This window comes from Nomascus leucogenys, chromosome 15 (assembly GCF_006542625.1).
Source record: "Nomascus leucogenys isolate Asia chromosome 15, Asia_NLE_v1, whole genome shotgun sequence".
Lineage (NCBI taxonomy): Eukaryota > Metazoa > Chordata > Mammalia > Primates > Hylobatidae > Nomascus > Nomascus leucogenys.
Window position 1 is genome coordinate 17692950 of NC_044395.1, and position 17624 is coordinate 17710573.

The following is a 17624-nucleotide window of genomic DNA, read 5'->3' on the forward strand; positions in this document are numbered from 1 at the left end:
CTTCCTCAACGTTCCTAGCAAGTCCATAGGATATCCAACATCCTTCAGTCCCAAAATACCCACAGTGCTCTATCAAGAGCTGCGGATGCTCTGAGCTGTTCTCTTACCAGCACCTCCCACCATAGTAGCTGGCATGGCAGTTTCTGCTAGGGATTGTCACAGCTCTGATGGGGACAATGCACACGGCTGTATTCAGTTATTGTGCTGTGGTCCTTGCTGGATACTGACACCTCTGTAGGCTGGCACTGCCATGACTCTGTTCCCCCTTGTGGGCACTCTGAGTCTTTTCAACTGCTCCACTGAGAGCCTTCTGGGTATTAAAGGAGTACCTGGGCTGTAGCATAGAATAATTCCCCTTGCTCTTTTGGATATACACTCAGAGAGAGGTCCCAAAACATGTTATTTGAGCCCTAGTGTGTTACAGAGACAGAGAAACAGCACTTTCTTTCTATTTTTGTTTTCGTTTTGAGACAGCATCTCAATCTGTTGCCCAGGCTGGAGTGCAGTGGCGTGATCTCAGCTCACTGCAACCTCCACCTCCCGGGTTCAAGTGATTCTCGTGCTTCAGCCTCCTAAGTAGCTGGGACTACAGGTTCATGCCACCATGCCCAGCTAATTTTTGTATTTTTAGTAGAGATGACGTTTCACCATGTTGGCCAGGCTGGTCTCGAACTCCTGATCTCAAGAGATCTGCCTGCCTTGGCCTCCCAAAGTGCTGGGATTACAGGCGTGAGCCACAGCACCTGGTCCAAGAAACAGCTCTTTCAGTGTCTAGACGAGACTTGTCTTTTCCACGTGCCCTGGATTTTCAGCTAAGGGGTTGAAATAGAGTTGCGTTTGAGTAACAATGACCGCACTTCATTCTGATGACCAAGGCACTGGCTCTTGAAAAAGGCTATCATGCTTGGCTCCTTATTTCTCTAGAAGGAAGACTCTCAAATGAAGTGCCCAGCCTTCCTGCCAATAAACTTCCTTAGACCCATTCCACCAGCTAGCCAGACACACCCGGCCATACCTGAGTCATCTTCAATAGACAAGATGAGAGCTCTGATCCAACCCTGTGCAGCCATGTGCTATCTTAAAGGTTTTTCATGTTTGTAAACTTTATCCTATAGGATCATAAGACACTTGAGATCTGAGGCCATGTTTTCTACTTCTTTTATATCTGTAACATTAGTGTAGCCCCAGAACTATCCTACCGTGAAGCAAAACAAATCTAAGTAACCCTTTATAATTTAAAAAGTACTTTTGTAAGTATTGTCTCATTTGGTTTTTACAACAACTTTATTAGTTAGGTTATTATTATCTTCATCTTGCAGATGAGATCATTCAAGCTGTCCAAGGTCACCAAGCCACTTGGTTGCGGAGCTGAGCCTCGAATCACCATTAACTCACTCAATGTTCAGGTCTCTTTCCATTACTCCACTGCTGTCAGCTTCAAGAACCAGCTATAATGCTTATACTCTAAAGATAGCTGCTACCTTTCCTCTCTTCCCTCCTCATCTCCCATATCTTAGCAGGAAATGTGAAAGACGACTGAGAACAATTCATTTTTATTTCTTTTATTTATTTATTTCTTTTTTTATTTTTTTAAGACGGAGTCTCACTCTGCTGCCTAGGCTGGAGTGCAATGGCACGATCTCTGCTCATTGCAACCTCTACCTCCTGGGTTCAAGCAATTCTCCTGCCTCAGCCTCCCCAGTAGCTGGGATTATAGGTGCCCGCCACCATGCCCAGCCAATTTTTATTTTAGTGGAGACGGGGTTTCGCCATTTTGGCCAGGCTGCTCTCGAACTCCTGACCTCAGGTGATCCACCTGCCATGGCCTCTCAAAGTGCTGGGATTACAGGCATAAGCCACTGCGCCCAGCCAATTCATTTTTATTTCATTCTTATTCTTTCCTTTTTCAACTTGCCCTCTTGTATGTGGTGCCTTTTCCTGCTTGTACCTGAGATTGTCTTATGGTCTAAATATTTGTGACATCCCATGCCACCCAAAATTCATATATTGAAGCCTTAACCCTCAATGTAATGGTATATGGAGATGGGGCCTTTCTTGGAGAGGTACTTAGGTTTAGATGAGGTCTTGAGGGTGGGGCCGTTATGTCGTGATTAGTGTCCTTACAACAAGAGGAGAAACAAGAGCTCTCTTTCTCTGCCATGTGAAGATACAGCAAGATGCCTGTTGAGGGCCATCTGCAAGTCAGCAAGAAGGCCCTCACCAGGTAACTGAATTGGCCAGAACCATGATCTTGGACATCCCAGCTTCCAGAACTGTGAGAAATAAATTCCTGTTGTTTAAGTCCCCCTGTCTGTTGTATTTTGTTTTGGTCACCTCAACTGACTAAGGCCTTGTTGCCCCTTCTTTTTTGCCTCGACTCCCAGATCTCTAGCCTGTCATAGTCAAAAAAAAGGAGAAGATTCCTTGCTGCTTTGGTCTTCTGGTTTCTAGGCATTTTTTTCCCACTTGCTTCTGGAAGGAAACAGTATAAAGGTAAGAGTGCTGACTTCATAAAGAGAAAGTTAGCTGATGTAGCTTCAGATTCCAACTCTGCTATTTTTTGTGTGAGCTCAGAAAAGTCCTTTAATATCTGCAGCCTTCGGACAGGTAGTTTCATCTCTCTGAGGCTGTTTTCTCATCTGCAACATAAAGGGAATGAAAAACATGATCCAGAACCCTTTCTGGTGTAAAATTTTCTGATTTTATTATTTTTATTTATTATCATCCTCATTATTATTATTATTTGAGATGGAGTCTCGCTCTGTCACCAGGCTGCAGTGCAGTGGTGCCATCTCAGCTCACTGCAACCTCCGCCTCTTGGGTTCAGGCAATTCTGCCTCAGCCTCTCAAGTAGCTGGGATTACAGACACACATCACCACACCTGGCTAATTTTTTTTGTATTTTTTAGTAGAGACAGGGTTTCACCATATTGGCCAGGCTGGTCTTGAACTCCTGACCTCAGGTGATCCACCTGCCTCTGCCCCTAAAAGTGCTGGGATTACAGGCATGAGCCACTGGGCCGGCCATGATTTTATTGTTTTTAATTGACATCCTGGGTTCCTCCTCTCTTGCTTTCAGTCTCTTAGCTACCTAACATCCCTCCTTATCAGCCACCAATTCATGTATTCAGTCTGTCTGTCTTCCTAAGTTTTGATCGTATATTTCATATTCTCAGATACTAAAGCTAGGCACCCTAAAATACACAAAGCCTCCCTGGGAAAGGGAATTTTTGCTACAGAATCAGCTACAGCACAATATTGTCTTGGTAAGGTTTTTCTTTGGTGGTGGTTTTTTTTAAGACTAACTTCTCAAAGACGGAGTTTATTTCAGTGAATCTAGTTCATTTACACAGTGTAGGAGGTATTTATGGCTTGTTGGTCTAGTAACTTGAAGTCAAGCAGTCTGTTTTGTTTTGTTTTAGGTCTTTCCTTTATTCTACTATTTTTGGTGCACTGTGCAGAGCCATGCTGTACTGTCTTCTATGGAAACCCTACTAACCATTTGCCATTATTATTTTAGCTTGGCTCCACCAGGGGTGGGAAGGTAAGGACAAACATATCATTCTAGGTTCTTCTCCAACTCATACTTCAAACCCCATTCTAGAAGAGATGTAATTAATCACCTCCCCTTAGGTCTGTCAGATACTCTGAACAGGTGATCTTGTAGCTGCATCTCTGAAGCTGTGAAACAGCGGCTTCAGCTGTATACATATTCAACTCTCCCTCTCCAAGTCAACAGAGTACGAAGTAAACACACAGATGCTGAAAATAACTCAGCCCATGAGACCAGCTCCAAAATGCAACTGCAATTGACAAGCCTTGAGGTCTATCAACAAGGGATAGACAAGAAATAAGCATACATGGCTACTGCCACAGAACCAGCTGGGCTGTTTATAACCACGAGGGATTCTTCAGGGGCTCCAGGCTAGGACTGCAAGTTTTTTCAGGAATAAGTGGGATCAGCTGTACGGGCTATTTAAAGTATTGGATATGTGCTGGGCACATTGGCTCACACCTGTAATCCCAGCACTTTGGGAGGCCGGGGTTGGGGCGGTGGGGAAGGGTGGGGGGCGGGTGTGGATCACTGAGGTCAGAAGTTCGAGACCAGCCTGGCCAACATGGCAAAACCCCATCTCTACTAAAAATACAAAAAAAATTAGCTGGGTGTGGTGGTGCGCTCCTGTAGTCCCAGTGACTCAGGAGGCTGAGGCGGGAGAATCACTTGAACCCAGGAGTCGGACATTGCAGTGAGCCAAGATTGCACCACTACACTCCAGCCTGGGTGACACAGTGAGACTCCATCTCAAAAAATGAAAATAAAAATAAAATAAAATAAAATATTGAATATGGAGTGAGGCATGTATCTTTGAGTGCTCTTTCTCAGTAAAATTGCTAAATGGGGAGGAATTTTCCTTCTTTCTCCTGGAAAAGGCTCTCTCCTCGGATGGTTTCTAATACACTCCTCCATCCCTGTATTCTATGCTCTTTAAATGAAACTGATTCTACATGTCAGAAAGTAGTGCAGATTTTAATTCTCCTCACTGGCTTCCCTTGGTGCTAGGATGAAACACTTGATTATATATATATACATATATGTTGCCTAGGCTGGAGTGTGGTGACTATTCACAGATGCTATCTTAGTGCACTGTGGCTTCAAGTGATCTGCCTGCCTCAGCATTTTGAGTAGCTGGGACTATAGGTGCACCACCATGCCTGGCTTTTTGCTCCCACTTTATTGAACCCCCTTTAGGTGGGTTTCCATAGGTAAGGCAGAGAATTTCTTTCTTTCTTTTTTTTTTTTTTTTTTAGAGAGAGCATCTCACTCTGTCACCAGGCTGGAGTGCAGTGGCATGATCTTGGATCACTGCAACCTCTGCCTCCCGGGTTCAAACGATTCTCCTACCTCAGTCTCCTGAATAGCTGGGACTACAGGCACGTGCCACCACACCCAGCTAATTTTTTTTTTGTATTTTTAGTAGAGACAGGGTTTCATCATCTTGGGCAGGCTGGTTTCAAACTCCTGGCCTCAAGCAATTCATCGACCTCAGCCTCTCAAAGTGCTGGGATCACAGGCATTAAGCCATGGTGTCTGGCCTAAAGGAGATAATTTCTTCCTGATGAATTTTTTAAATAAAAAATGTTAATACCTTTATTGAGACAGAATTCAAATACCATAAAATTCATCCACTTAAGTGTACAATGTAATGGTTTTAGTATATTCCCAAACTGTGTAGTCATCACCAAGTTCTAAATTTCCAACATTTTCATCACCCTAAATGAAATGCTATATCCATTAGTAATCATTCCCCATCCTCCCCTACCCTTCAATCCTTCCAGCCCTAGGCAAACCCTAATCTACTTTCTGTTTTTATAGATTTGCCTATTCTGAACATGTCACATAAATAAAATCATACAAAATATGACTTTTGCAACTGGTTTCAGTCAATTACAGTAACATTTTTAAGGTTCGGCCACATTATAGCATCAGTATTCATTTCTTTTCTCTTTTCTTTTCTTCTTTTCTTTTTTTTGGGGGGGTAGACAGAGTCTCACTCTGTCACCCAGGCTGGAGTGCAGTGGCACAATCTCAGCTCACTGCAACCTCCGCCTCCAGAGTTCAGGCGATTCTCCTGCCTCAGCCTCCCGAGTAGCTGGGATTACAGGTGTGCACCACCACGCCCGGCTAATTTTTGCATTTTTAGTAGAGACAGGGTTTCACCATGGTGGCCAGGCTGGTCTCCAACTCCTGACCTTAGGTGATCCGCCTGCCTCGGCCTCCCAAAGTGCTGGGATCGCAGGCATGAGCCACTGCACCCAGCCCCCAGCATCGGTAATCATTTCTTTATTTTTTTTACTTATTATTATTTTTTTGGAGACGGAATCTTGCTCTGTTGCCCAGGCTGGAGTGCAATGGCACGACCTCGGCTCACTGCAACCTCTGCCTCCCAGATTCGAGCAATTCTCCTGCCTCAGCCTCCCAAGTAGCTGGGACTACAGGCACACACCGCCATGCCCAGATACTTTTTTGTATTTTAGTAGAGACAGGGTTGCACCGTGTTGCCTGGGCTGGTTTTGAACTCTTGACCTCAGGTGATTCACCCGCCTCGGCCTCCCAAAGTGCTGGGATTACAGGCATGAGCCACCACGCCTGGCCTTTTAAATTTTTTTGTTAGAGATAGTCTTACTTTGTTGTCCAGGTTGGTCTCAAACTCCTGGCCTCAAGCAATCCTCCGCCTTGGCCTCCCAAAATGCTAGGATTATAGGAGTAAGCCACCACACCTGGCCTTTGTTCTTCTTGTTTTTTTTAATCTTTGTTTCACTTTTTTTTTTTTTTTTTTTTTTTTTTTTTTTAAGATGGAGTTTCGCTCTTGTTGCCCAGACTGCAATGCAATACTGTGATCTTGGCTCACTGCAACCTCCATCTCCCGGGTTCAAGTGATTCTTCTGCCTCAGGCTCCTGAGTAGCTGGGATAACAGGCATCTACCACCACACTGAGCTAATTTTTTGTTTAGTAGAGACAGAGTTTCACCAGGTTGGCCAGGCTAGTCTCGAACTCCTGACCTCAGGTGATCCACCTGCCTCGGCCTCCCAAAGTGCTGGGATTACAGGCGTGAGCCACTGTGCCTGGCCTATTTTTTTTGTTTGTTTGTTTCTTTTTTAAGGATTGTTTGAGCTAGTGTGGGTCCTTTAGGTTTTCGTATGATTTTTAGGATCAACTGGTCAATTTCTGCAAAAAGAGCCAATTAGAATTTTGCTAGGGATTGCATTGAATTTGTAGATCAATTTGAGGAGTACTGCCGTATTAATATTATGTCTTTCAACCATGAACACAGGGTGTTTTTCCATTTATTTAGATCTTCTTTATTTAACAATGGTTTGTTCTGTTTAGTGTACAATTTTTTTGAGAGAATCTCGCTCTTATTGTCCAGGCTGGATTGCAATGGTGTGATCTCACTGTAACCTCCACCTCCCGGGTTCAAGTGATTCTCCCACCTCAGCCTCCCGAGTAGCTGGGATTACAGGCACCCATCACCACGCCCAGCTAATTTTTGTATTTTTAGTAGAGACGAGGTTTCACCATGTTGGCCAGGATAGTCTCGATCTCTTGACCTCATGATCCTCCCGCCTCAGCCTCCCAAAGTGCTGGGATTACAGGCGTGAGCCATTGTACCCAGCTGGACTTGTTTTCTTAATTTCATTCTCAGAATTTTCATTGTTTGCATATAGAAATTTTCATTGCTTGTATATAAAAATATAATTAATTTTTGTTATATTGGTCTTATAGCTTACAACTTTGCTGAACTTACTTATTAGTTCAAGTGGTTTTTTAGTGTATTCCTTAGGGTTTTTCACATATCGGATCACACAGGTTAAGGACGTACATTGGCTGTGGCTGAGTGGGTTGCAGAAAACTGCTGCCTGCATGAAGAAAGTCTCCCCTGCCTTCCATTTTCTGCTCATCACCAGCCCTGGAGCTCACCAGCATGTCTGTGGTACCTACCACCTAATCACTCGCAGACTAGCTGACCACAGAGGGAGAGCCCAATCAGTTCAGCAACAAGTATATCCAGCAGACCAAGCCCCTCACCCTGGAGCACGCCATCAAATTGTATCCTATTATCAATTACACTTTTTTTTTTTTTGAGACAAAGTCTTGCTCTGTTGCCCAGGCTGGAATGCAGTGGCACAATTTCAGCTCACTGCAACCTCCACCTCCCAGGTTCAAGCGATTGTCCTGCCTCAGCCTTCCACCTAGCTGGAACTACAGGTGTGTGCCACCACACCCAGCTAATTTTTGTATTTTAGTACAGATGGGGTTTCGCCATGTTGACCAGGCTGGTCTTAAACTCCTGACCTCAAGTGGCCTCCCCACCTCTGCCTCCCAAAGTGCTGGGATTACAGGCGTGTGCCACTGTGCCTAGCCATCAATTATACTTTCGGTACAAAAGAGCCCCTCTATGAGAAAGACAGCTCTGTCTCATCCAGATTTCAGCAAATGAGGGAAGAATTGGATAAAATTGGAATGAGGAGTAACATAGAAGGGGATTCTGATTGTTTACAAGCACTGGTGTGGCTACTCTATGTATTACTGCTACTGCTGGGAGCAACTTTCTTCAAGTTGGTGAAGGCCAGGTGGTAGATGAAGGCCAGGTTAGTGAAGGCCCTGGTGGTAGGCCAGGCACTGTGGCTCACATCTGTAATCCCAGCACTTTGGGAGGCCGGGGCAGGTGGATAGCTTGAGGTCAAGAGTTCGAGACCAGCCTGGCTAACATGGTGAAATCCCATCTCTAGTAAAAATACAAAATTAGCCGGGCATGGTGGCATGTTCCTATAATTCCAGCTACTCTAGAGGCTGAGGCAGCAGAATCGCTTGAGCCTGGGAGGCAGAGGTTGCAGTGGTGGAGATTGCACCACTGTACCCCCTGGGTGACAGAGCGAGACTCCGTCTCAAAAAAAAAAAAAAAAAAAAATATATATATATATATATATATATATATATATATATATCTTACCTGATGGTGAACTTAACCCAGGAGAGGGTGAAGTTGAAGGACTAAAATGCTTAATGACTGGGATCATGGGTCATCAAGATGGAGTTCTGAAAGATGCAAGACTGGGTCACACTGCATTGGTAACTGGTGGAGACCAAATATCCATATATTCTTGCATATATTACAAAGCCTAAGGAACATAAAAAGTTGTTTCTGGCTCAACTTCAAGAAAAAGCCGTGTTTGCAATCTCTAAAAATTACAAGCTCGTAGCTGCACCATTGTTTGAATTGTATAACAATGCACTAGGGTATGGACCTATCGTTTGCAGTCTCTCTCAGCTGTTGAGCAGTTTCAAATTTATATACAATGGAATTCCTGTGCAGTGAAGAAGTAAAAGAAGCCATTTCTGTGAACACAGCTATACAGTGTAGAAGAATAAATATGATAGAAAAGATTTTTGGGCTGGGCATGGTGACCCACACTTGTAATCCCAGCACTTTGGGAGGCTGGGGCAGGATAACTGCTTGAGCCAAGGAGTTCTAGACCAGCCTGGGCAACAAAGTGAGACTCTGTCTTTACACACACACACACACACACACACACACACATACACACACACACACACACACATTAGCCAAGTGTGGTAGTATGCACCTGTGATCCCAGCTATTCAGGAGGCTGAGGCAGGAGAATTGATTGAACCCAGGTGGTTGAGGTTACAGTGAGTCATGTTCGTGCCACTGCACTCTAGCCTGGGTGACAGAGAGAGATGGTGTCTCAAAATAAGGTTTTTTGTTTTATTTCTTTCCTGATCCCTAAATTGACACCTATCTCCCTCCCTCCCTCCCTCTCTCTCTCTCTCTCCTCTTTCTTTTCTTTTCTTTTTTTTTTTTTTTTTTGAGACAGTCTTGCTCTGTCACCCAGGCTGGAGTGCAGTGGCACGATCTCAGCTTACTGCAACCTCCGCCTCCCGGATTCAAGCGATTCTCATGCCTCAGCCTCCCGAGTAGCTGCGACTACAGGCATCTGCCACCACGCCCGGCCTGCCACCGATTTTCTATTTTTTAAATAGTAAAATTAATATAAAGAACTAGATAGTGGGGTAAAGAAATATGACAATGCTTATGTACTTGTGGTTCTACTTATACTTTTTTTATACAACATTCAAGAAAATGGACTTCAATAATAATAGAAAGATCGTGTCATATACAAATAGAGATAGTTTTATTTTTTAGTTCCCAATTTGAATGCTTTTTTTTTTTTTGAGAGGTGGCTCACTGCCACCTCTGCTTCCTGGGCTCATGGGATCCTCCCACCTCAGTTTCCCAAGTAGCTGGGACAACAGGCACATGCCACCACGCCTGGCTGATTTTTTGTACTTTTGGTGGAGACAGGGTTTTGCCATGTTGCCCAGGCTGGTCTTAAACTCCTGGGCTCAAGCTATCCGTCTGCCTTGGCCTCCCGAAGTGCTGGGATTATAGTCAAGAGCCCCTGCACCCGGCCAACTTTATCTATTTTTCTTGCCTAATTGACCTTTCTAGAACCTCCAGGACCATGTTGAATACAACTGGCAAGAGCGGGCAGACAAGTTTTGTTGTTGTTGCCGTTGTTTCTTGAGACGCAGTCTCACTCTGTCACCCAGGCTGGAGTGCAGTGGCACAATCTCAACTCACTGCAACCTCCGCCTCCTGGGTTCAAGTGATTATCTGCCTCAGCCTCCCAAGTAGCTGGAATTATAGGCACCTGCCCCCATGCCTGGCTAATTTTTGTATTTTTAGTAAAGATGGGGTTTCACAATATTGGCCAGGCTGGTTTTGAACTCCTGACCCTGTGATCCATCCGCCTCGGCCTCCCAAAGTGCTGAGATTACCGGCATGAGCCACCATGCCCGGCCCAGACACTTTTTAAGAGGCCTGCACTCCAGCCTGGGTGACAGAGCAAGACTCTGTCTCAAAAAAAAAAAAAAAAAAAAAAAAAAGGCTTTATTTTACCTAGACCTGTTAGAAAGGATCTAATAAATAATGGCAGAGAAAAAATAAAGCTTCCAACCTGTCTTGGGGACAGAAAGATATTCAACTACCTTTCTGGGGAAATTATTATTATTTTGAGACAGAGTCTCCCTCTGTCACCCAGGCTGGAGTGCAATGGCGCCATCTTGGCTCACCACTACCTCTGCCTCCTGAGTTAAAGCTATTCTCCTGTCTCAGCCTCCCGAGTAGCTGGGATCACAGGCACGTGCCACCATGCCCAGCTAATTTTTTAATTTTTAGTAGAGATGGGGTTTCACCATATGGGTGAGGCTGGTCTCTAACTCCTGACCTCAGGTGATCCACCTGCCTCAGGCTCCCAATGTGCTGGGATTACAGGTGTGAGCCACCTCGCCCAGCCAGGGAAATTATTTTTAGCTTTTATGCAGCTTAAGGGTCTTTTTTATTTTTATTTTTATTTTTTGAGATGGAGTCTCACACTGTTGCCCAGGCTGGAGTGCAGTGGCACGATCTCGGCTCACTGCAAGCTCCGCCTCCCGGGTTCATGCCATTCTCCTGCCTCAGCCTCCCGAGTAGCTGGGACTACAGGCGCCCGCCACCACGCCTGGCTAATTTTTTGTATTTTTAGTAGAGACGGGGTTTCACCGTGTTAGCCAGAGTGGTCTTGATCTCCCGACCTCGGTGATCCGCCTCTCTCGGCCTCCCAAAGTGCTGGGATTACAGACATGAGCCACCGCGCCCGGCCCTTTTTTTTTTTTTTTTTGAGACAGGTCTTTTTCAATATTAGGTTCATTGACGTACATGGCATATGTCTTCTTTTAGGTTTTTCAGTGATCTTTTGTATTCTCCATAAAACTTTTACATTTATATAATTTTTTTTTCAGGCGCAGTGTTACGTGCTGGATATAGAGTTGTGAACTAAACAGATATGGTTCCTGACTCTGGGGATTGCGGTCTAGTTAGACTGACAGCCATACATGAAGTGCAAGTTCCACTTAAAAATGCTACAGTAGGCCAGGCGTGGTGGGCTGACTCCTGTAATCCCAGCACTTTGGGAGGCTGAGGTGGGCGCATCACCTGAGGTCGGGAGTTTGAGGCCAGCCTGACCAACACGGAGAAACTCCGTCTCTACTAAAAATACAAAATTAGCTGGGCATGGTGGCACACACCTGTAATCCCAGCTACTCGGGAGGCTGAGGCAGGAGAATCACTTGAACCTGGGAGGTGGAGGTTGCGGTGAGCCAAGATTAGAGCCATTGCACTCCAGCCTGGGCAACAAGAGTGAAACTTCATCTCAAAAAAAAAAAAGCTACAGTAGATTAATAATTATAATAATTGTAGTAGTCATTTTACAGAGCACCAATTTTGTACCAAGCACTATTTTAAGTACTTCATATATAGTAATTTAATCCTTCCAACATTCCTATGATATAGGTTTTATTATTATTATTTTTGAGATGGAGTCTCGCTCTGTTGCCCAGGCTGGAATGCAATGGCACAATCTTGGTTCACTACACCTCCGCCTCCCAGGTTCAAATGATTCTCCTGCCTCAGCCTCCCAAGTAGCTGGGATTACAGACTCCCGCCACCACGCCCAGCTAATTTTTGTATTTTTAGTAGAGATGGGGTTTCACCATGTTGGCTAGGCTGGTTTCGAACTCCTGACCTCAAGTGATCCACCCACCTCTGCCTCCCAGAAGTGCTGGGATACAGGCATGAGCTACAGCGCCTGGACAGGTTTTATTATTTTATCTATTTTGCAGTTGAAGAACAGAGGCCTGGAGTGGTTATTTTCTCAAGATCACACAGCTAATAAGCTACGGAGCCAGGATTTGAACCCAGAGACTTCATCTCCAAAGCCTGTTTTTTTTTTTTTTGTATTTTTTTTTTTTTTGGAGACAGAGTCTCACTCTGTCACCCAGGCTGGAGTGCAGTGGTGTGATCTCAGTTCACTGCAACCTCCGCCTCCTGGTTTCAAGTGATTCTCCTGCCTCAGCCTCCCGAGTAGCTGGGATTACAGCCATGCACCGCCACACCTGGCTATTTTTTTGTACTTTAGTAGAGACGAGGTGTCACCATGTTGTCCAGGCTAGTCTCGAACTCCTGAGCTCAGGCAATCCTCCCACCTCGGCCTCCCAAAGTGCTAGGATTACCGGCGTGAGCCACCACACCCAGCCCCAAAGCCTATGTTCTGAATGGGCAAAATGTTTGGGAGACCCAGAAACATTTTTACGGATTGTAAGCATCCTGAGTTTAGCTGTACCTTAAAGGAGTAGTAGATTTTTTTTTTTTTTTTTTTTTTTTTTTTTGAGACAAAGTCTTGCTCTGTCGCCCAGGCTGGAGTGCAGTGGTGCGATCTTGGCTCACTACAACCTCTGTCTCCTGGGTTCAAGCGATTCTCCTGCCTTAGCCTCCTGAGTAGCTGGGATTACAGGCAGGTGCCAGCATGCCCGGCTAATATGTATTTTTAGTAGAGACGGGGTTTCACCATGTTGGTCAGGCTGGTCTCGAATTCCTGACCTCGTGATCCACCTGCCTCAGCCTCCCAAAGTACTGGGATTACAGGCATGAGCCACCGTGGCCGGCCAAGGAGTAGTGGAATTTTAAATAACAGATGGATAAGCTTCCAAGGTATTCCAAATACAAGAAAAAGCTGAGTAGAAGTTAAGGAGTAAGCACACAACCCGCAGTCGTCCTGGGTTGGGGAAAGGTGGGTGGGAAAGTAAATGAAATGTGACAGGCTGAAAAAGTAGGTTGAGGCCAGGTTGCAAAGGAGTTTGAATACCCTGCTCTGAGAGTTTAAATTCTACCAAACAATGAATCCATAAATACCTGGTGTTTGGAAGTTATTTATTTATTATACTTTAAGTTCCAGGGTACATGTGCACAACGTGCAGGTTTGTTACATATGTATACATGTGCCATGTTGGTGTGCTGCACCCATTAGCTCGTCATTTACATTAGGTATATCTCCTAATGCTATCCCTCCCCCCTCCCCCTACCCCATGACAGGCTCCAGTGTGTGATGTTCCCCTTCCTGTGTCCAAGTGTTCTCATTGTTCAATTCCCACCTATGAGGGAGAACATGTGGTGTTTGGTTTTTTGTCCTTGCAATAGTTTGCTGAGAATGATGGTTTCCAGCTTCATCCATGTCCCTACAAAGGATATGAACTCATCCTTTTTTATGGCTGCATATCATGGTGTATATGTGCCACATTTTCTTAATCCAGTCTATCATTGATGGACATTTGGGTTGGTTCCAAGTCTTTGCTGTTGTGAATAGTGCCACAATAAACATACGTGTGCATGTGTCTTTATAGCAGCATGATTTATAATCCTTTGGGTATATACCCGGCAATGGGATGGCTGGGTCAAATGGTATTTCTAGTTCTAGATCCTTGAGGAATCACCACAGTGTCTTCCACATGGTTGAACTAGTTTACAGTCCCAGCAACAGTGTAACAGCGTTCCTATTTCTACACATCCTTTCCAGCACCTGTTGTTTCCTGACTTTGTAATGATCGCCATTCTAACTGGTGTGAGATGGTATCTCATTGTGGTTTTGATTTGCATTTCTCTGATGGCCAGTGATGATGAGCATTTTTTTATGTGTCTTTTGGCTGCATAAATGTCTTCTTTTGAGAAGTGTCTGTTCATATCCTTTGCCCAATTTTTGGATGGGGTTTTTTTTTCTTGTAAGTTTGTTTGAGCTCTTTGTAGATTCTGGATATTAGCCCTTTGTCAGATGAGTAGATTGCAAAAATTTTCTCCCATTCTGTAGGTTGCCTGTTCATTCTGAAGGTTGCCTGTTCATTCTGATGGTAGTTTTTTTTTTTGTTTTTTTTTTTTTTTTTTTTTTTGAGACAGTGTTTCGCTCTGTCGCCCAGGCTGGAGTGCAGTGGCGTGATCTCTGCTCACTGCAAGCTCCACCTCCTTGGTTCATGCCATTCTCCTGCCTCAGCCTCCTGAATAGCTGGGACTACAGGCGCCCGCAACTGCGCCCAGCTAATGTTTTGTATTTTTAGTAGAGACGGGGTTTCACCATGTTAGCCAGGATGGTCTCGATCTCCCTACCTCGTGATCCACCCTCCTCAGCCTCCCAAAGTGCTGGGATTACGGGTGTGAGCCACTGTGCCCGGCCTCTGATGGTAGTTTTTTTGCTGTGCAGAAGCTCTTTAGTTTAATTAGATCCCACTTGTGAATTTTGGCTTTGACCTCTTTAAGGAGAACTACAAACCACGGCTCAACAAAATAAAAGAGGACACAAACAAATGGAAGAACATTCCCATGCTCATGGATAGGAAGAATCAATATTGTGAAAATGGCCATACTGCCCAAGGTAATTTATAGATTCAATGCCATTCCCATCAAGCTACGAATGACTTTCTTCACAGAATTGGAAAAAACTAAAGTTCATATGGAGCCAAAAAAGAGCCTGCATTGCCAAGATAATCCTAAGCAAAAGGAACAAAGCTGAAGGCATCACACTACCTGACTTCAAACTATACTACAAGGCTACAGTAACCAAAACAGCAAGGTACTGGTACCAAAACAGAGATATAGACCAATGGAACTGAACAGAGCCCTCAAAAATAATACCACACATCTACAACCATCTGATCTTTGACAAACCTGACAAAAACAAGAAATGGGGGCCGGGCACGGTGGCTCAAGCCTGTAATCTCAGCACTTTGGGAGGCTGAGGCAGGTGGATCACGAGGTCAGGAGATCGAGACCATCCTGGCTAACACAGTGAAACCCCATCTCTACTAAAAATAAAAAAAATTAGCTGGGTGTGTTGGCGGGCGCCTGTAGTCCCAGCTACTCGGGAGGCTGAGGCAGGAGAATGGCGTGAACCCAGAAGGCGGAGCTTGCAGTGAGCCGAGATCGTGCCACTGCACTCCACCCTGGGGGACAGGGCAAGACTCCATCTCAAAAAAAAAAAAAAAAAATGGGGAAAGGATTCCCTATTTAATAAATAGTGCTGGGAAGACTGGCTAGCCATATGTAGAAAGCTGAAACCAGATCCCTTCCTCACAGCTTACACAAAAATTAATTCAAGATGGATTAAAGACTTAAATGTTAGACCTAAAACCATAAAAACCCTAGAAGAAAACCTGGGCAATACCATTCAAGACACAGGCATGGGCAAGCACTTCATGTCTATTTATTTTTTGAGACAGAATTTCGCTATTGTAGCCCAGGCTGGACTGTAATGGTGTGATCTCAGCTCACCGCAACCTCCACCTCCCAGGTTCAAGCAATTCTCCTGCCTCAGCCTCCTGAGTAGCTGGGATTACAGGCATGCGCCACCACACCCGACTAATTTTGCATTTTTAGTAGACGGGGTTTCTCCATGTTGGTCAGGCTGGTCTCGAACTCCTGACCTCAAGTGATCTGTCCGCCTCGACCTCCCAAAGTGCTGGGAATACAGGTATGAGCCACCATGCCCAGCCCCTGCTTGAAAGTTATCAGAAAAAAAATCTTAGGGAACTCAAAACTGTGTCTGAAGTTGGTATGAACTGTAAGGGAAGAATATCTGATACCTACTCTGGTTTCCACATCCAGCTTTGGTAGAAATTGCCTCGACTGCCTAGGGGATTTAGAATTGGGTGGGAGGCCCGCACCGCACGGCTCAAATGCTATTGAGAGGTGACAGCGTGGTGGCAGCCCTCGCTCGCTCTCGGAGTCTCCCTGGCCTCAGCGCCCACTCTGACCGTGCTTGAGGAGCCCTTCAGCCCGCCGCTGCACTGTAGGAGCCCCTTTCTGGGCATGCCGAGGCCGGAGCTGGCTCCCTCAGCTTGCAGGGAGGTGTGGAGAGAGAAGTAAGGGCGGGAACCCGGGCTGCCTGCAGCGCTTGCGGTCCAGCGCGAGTTCCGGTGGGTGTGAGCTCGGCGGGCCTGGCACTTGGAGCAGCTGGCGGGTGCCTCCTGCCCAGGGCAGTGAGGGGCTTAGCACCCAGGCCAGCAGCTGCGGAGGGTGTGCCAGGTCCCCCAGCAGTGCCGGCCCGCCTGCGCTGCACTCGAATTCTCGCCGGGCCTCAGCTGCCTCCCCGTGGGGCACAGCTTGGGACCTGCAGTCTGCCATGCCTGAGCCTCCCCGTGGCTGCCGTGTGCTCCTGAGCAGCCCGAACCTCCCTGACGAGCGGCGCCCCCTGCTCTGCCGCGCCTGGTCCCATCGACCGCCAAGGGCTGGGGAGTGCGGGCACACGGGGCATGACTGGCGGGCAGCTCCCCCTGCGGCCGCCGGGAAGGATCCAGTAGGTGAAGCCAGCTGGGCTCCCTCCTGAGTCTAGTGGGGACTTGGAGAACCTTTATGTCTAGCTAAGGGATTGTAAATACACCAGTCGACACTCTGTATCTAGCTCAAGGTTTGTAAATGCACCAATCAGCACCCTGTGTCTAGCTCAAGGTTTGCAAATGCACCAATTTGCACTCTGTGTCTAGCTGATCTGGTGGGGACTTGGAAAACCTTTATGTCTAGCTAAGGGATTGTGAATACACCAATCGGCACCCTGTCAAAACGGACCAATCAGCTCTCTGTAAAATGGACCAATCAGCAGGATGTGGGTGGGAGTGGGAGGGGTGGGCAGATAAGAGAATAAAAGCAGGCTGCCGGAGTCAGCAGTGGTAACGCGTTTGCGTACTCCTCCAGGTTGCGAAGGTTTTGTTCTTTCACTCTTTGCAGTAAATCTTGCTGCTGATAACTCTTTGGGTCCACACTGCTTTTATGAGCTGTAACACTCACCACAAAGGTCTGCAGCTTCACTCCTGAAGCCCGTGAGACCACGAACCCACCAGGAGGAACGAATAACTCCAGACGCGCTGCCTTTAGAGTTGTAACACTCACCGCAAAGGTCTGCAGCTTGACTCCTGAAGCCAGCGAGACCACGAACCCACCAGGAGGAAGAAACTCCGAACACATCCGAACATAAGGAGGAACAAACTCCGGACACGCTGCTTTTAAGAACTGTAACACTCACCGTGAGGGTCCAAGGCTTCGTTCTTGAAGTCAGTGAGACCAAGGCTCCACCAATTCTGAACACATTATTACCCTACCTCATCATGTCCTGCCCACTCCTTTTTTATTTAAGAGATGATGTCTCTGGCCAGGCACGGTGGCTTATTCCTGTAATCTTAGCA

At 46.0% G+C, this 17624-nt stretch overlaps 1 pseudogene; it reads left to right on the plus strand.

Annotated features, from left to right (window-relative positions):
• The first annotated feature begins 250 nt into the window (after window positions 1–250).
• Window positions 251–8880, plus strand: LOC100601882 (annotated as a pseudogene).
• The last annotated feature ends 8744 nt before the right edge of the window (window positions 8881–17624 follow it).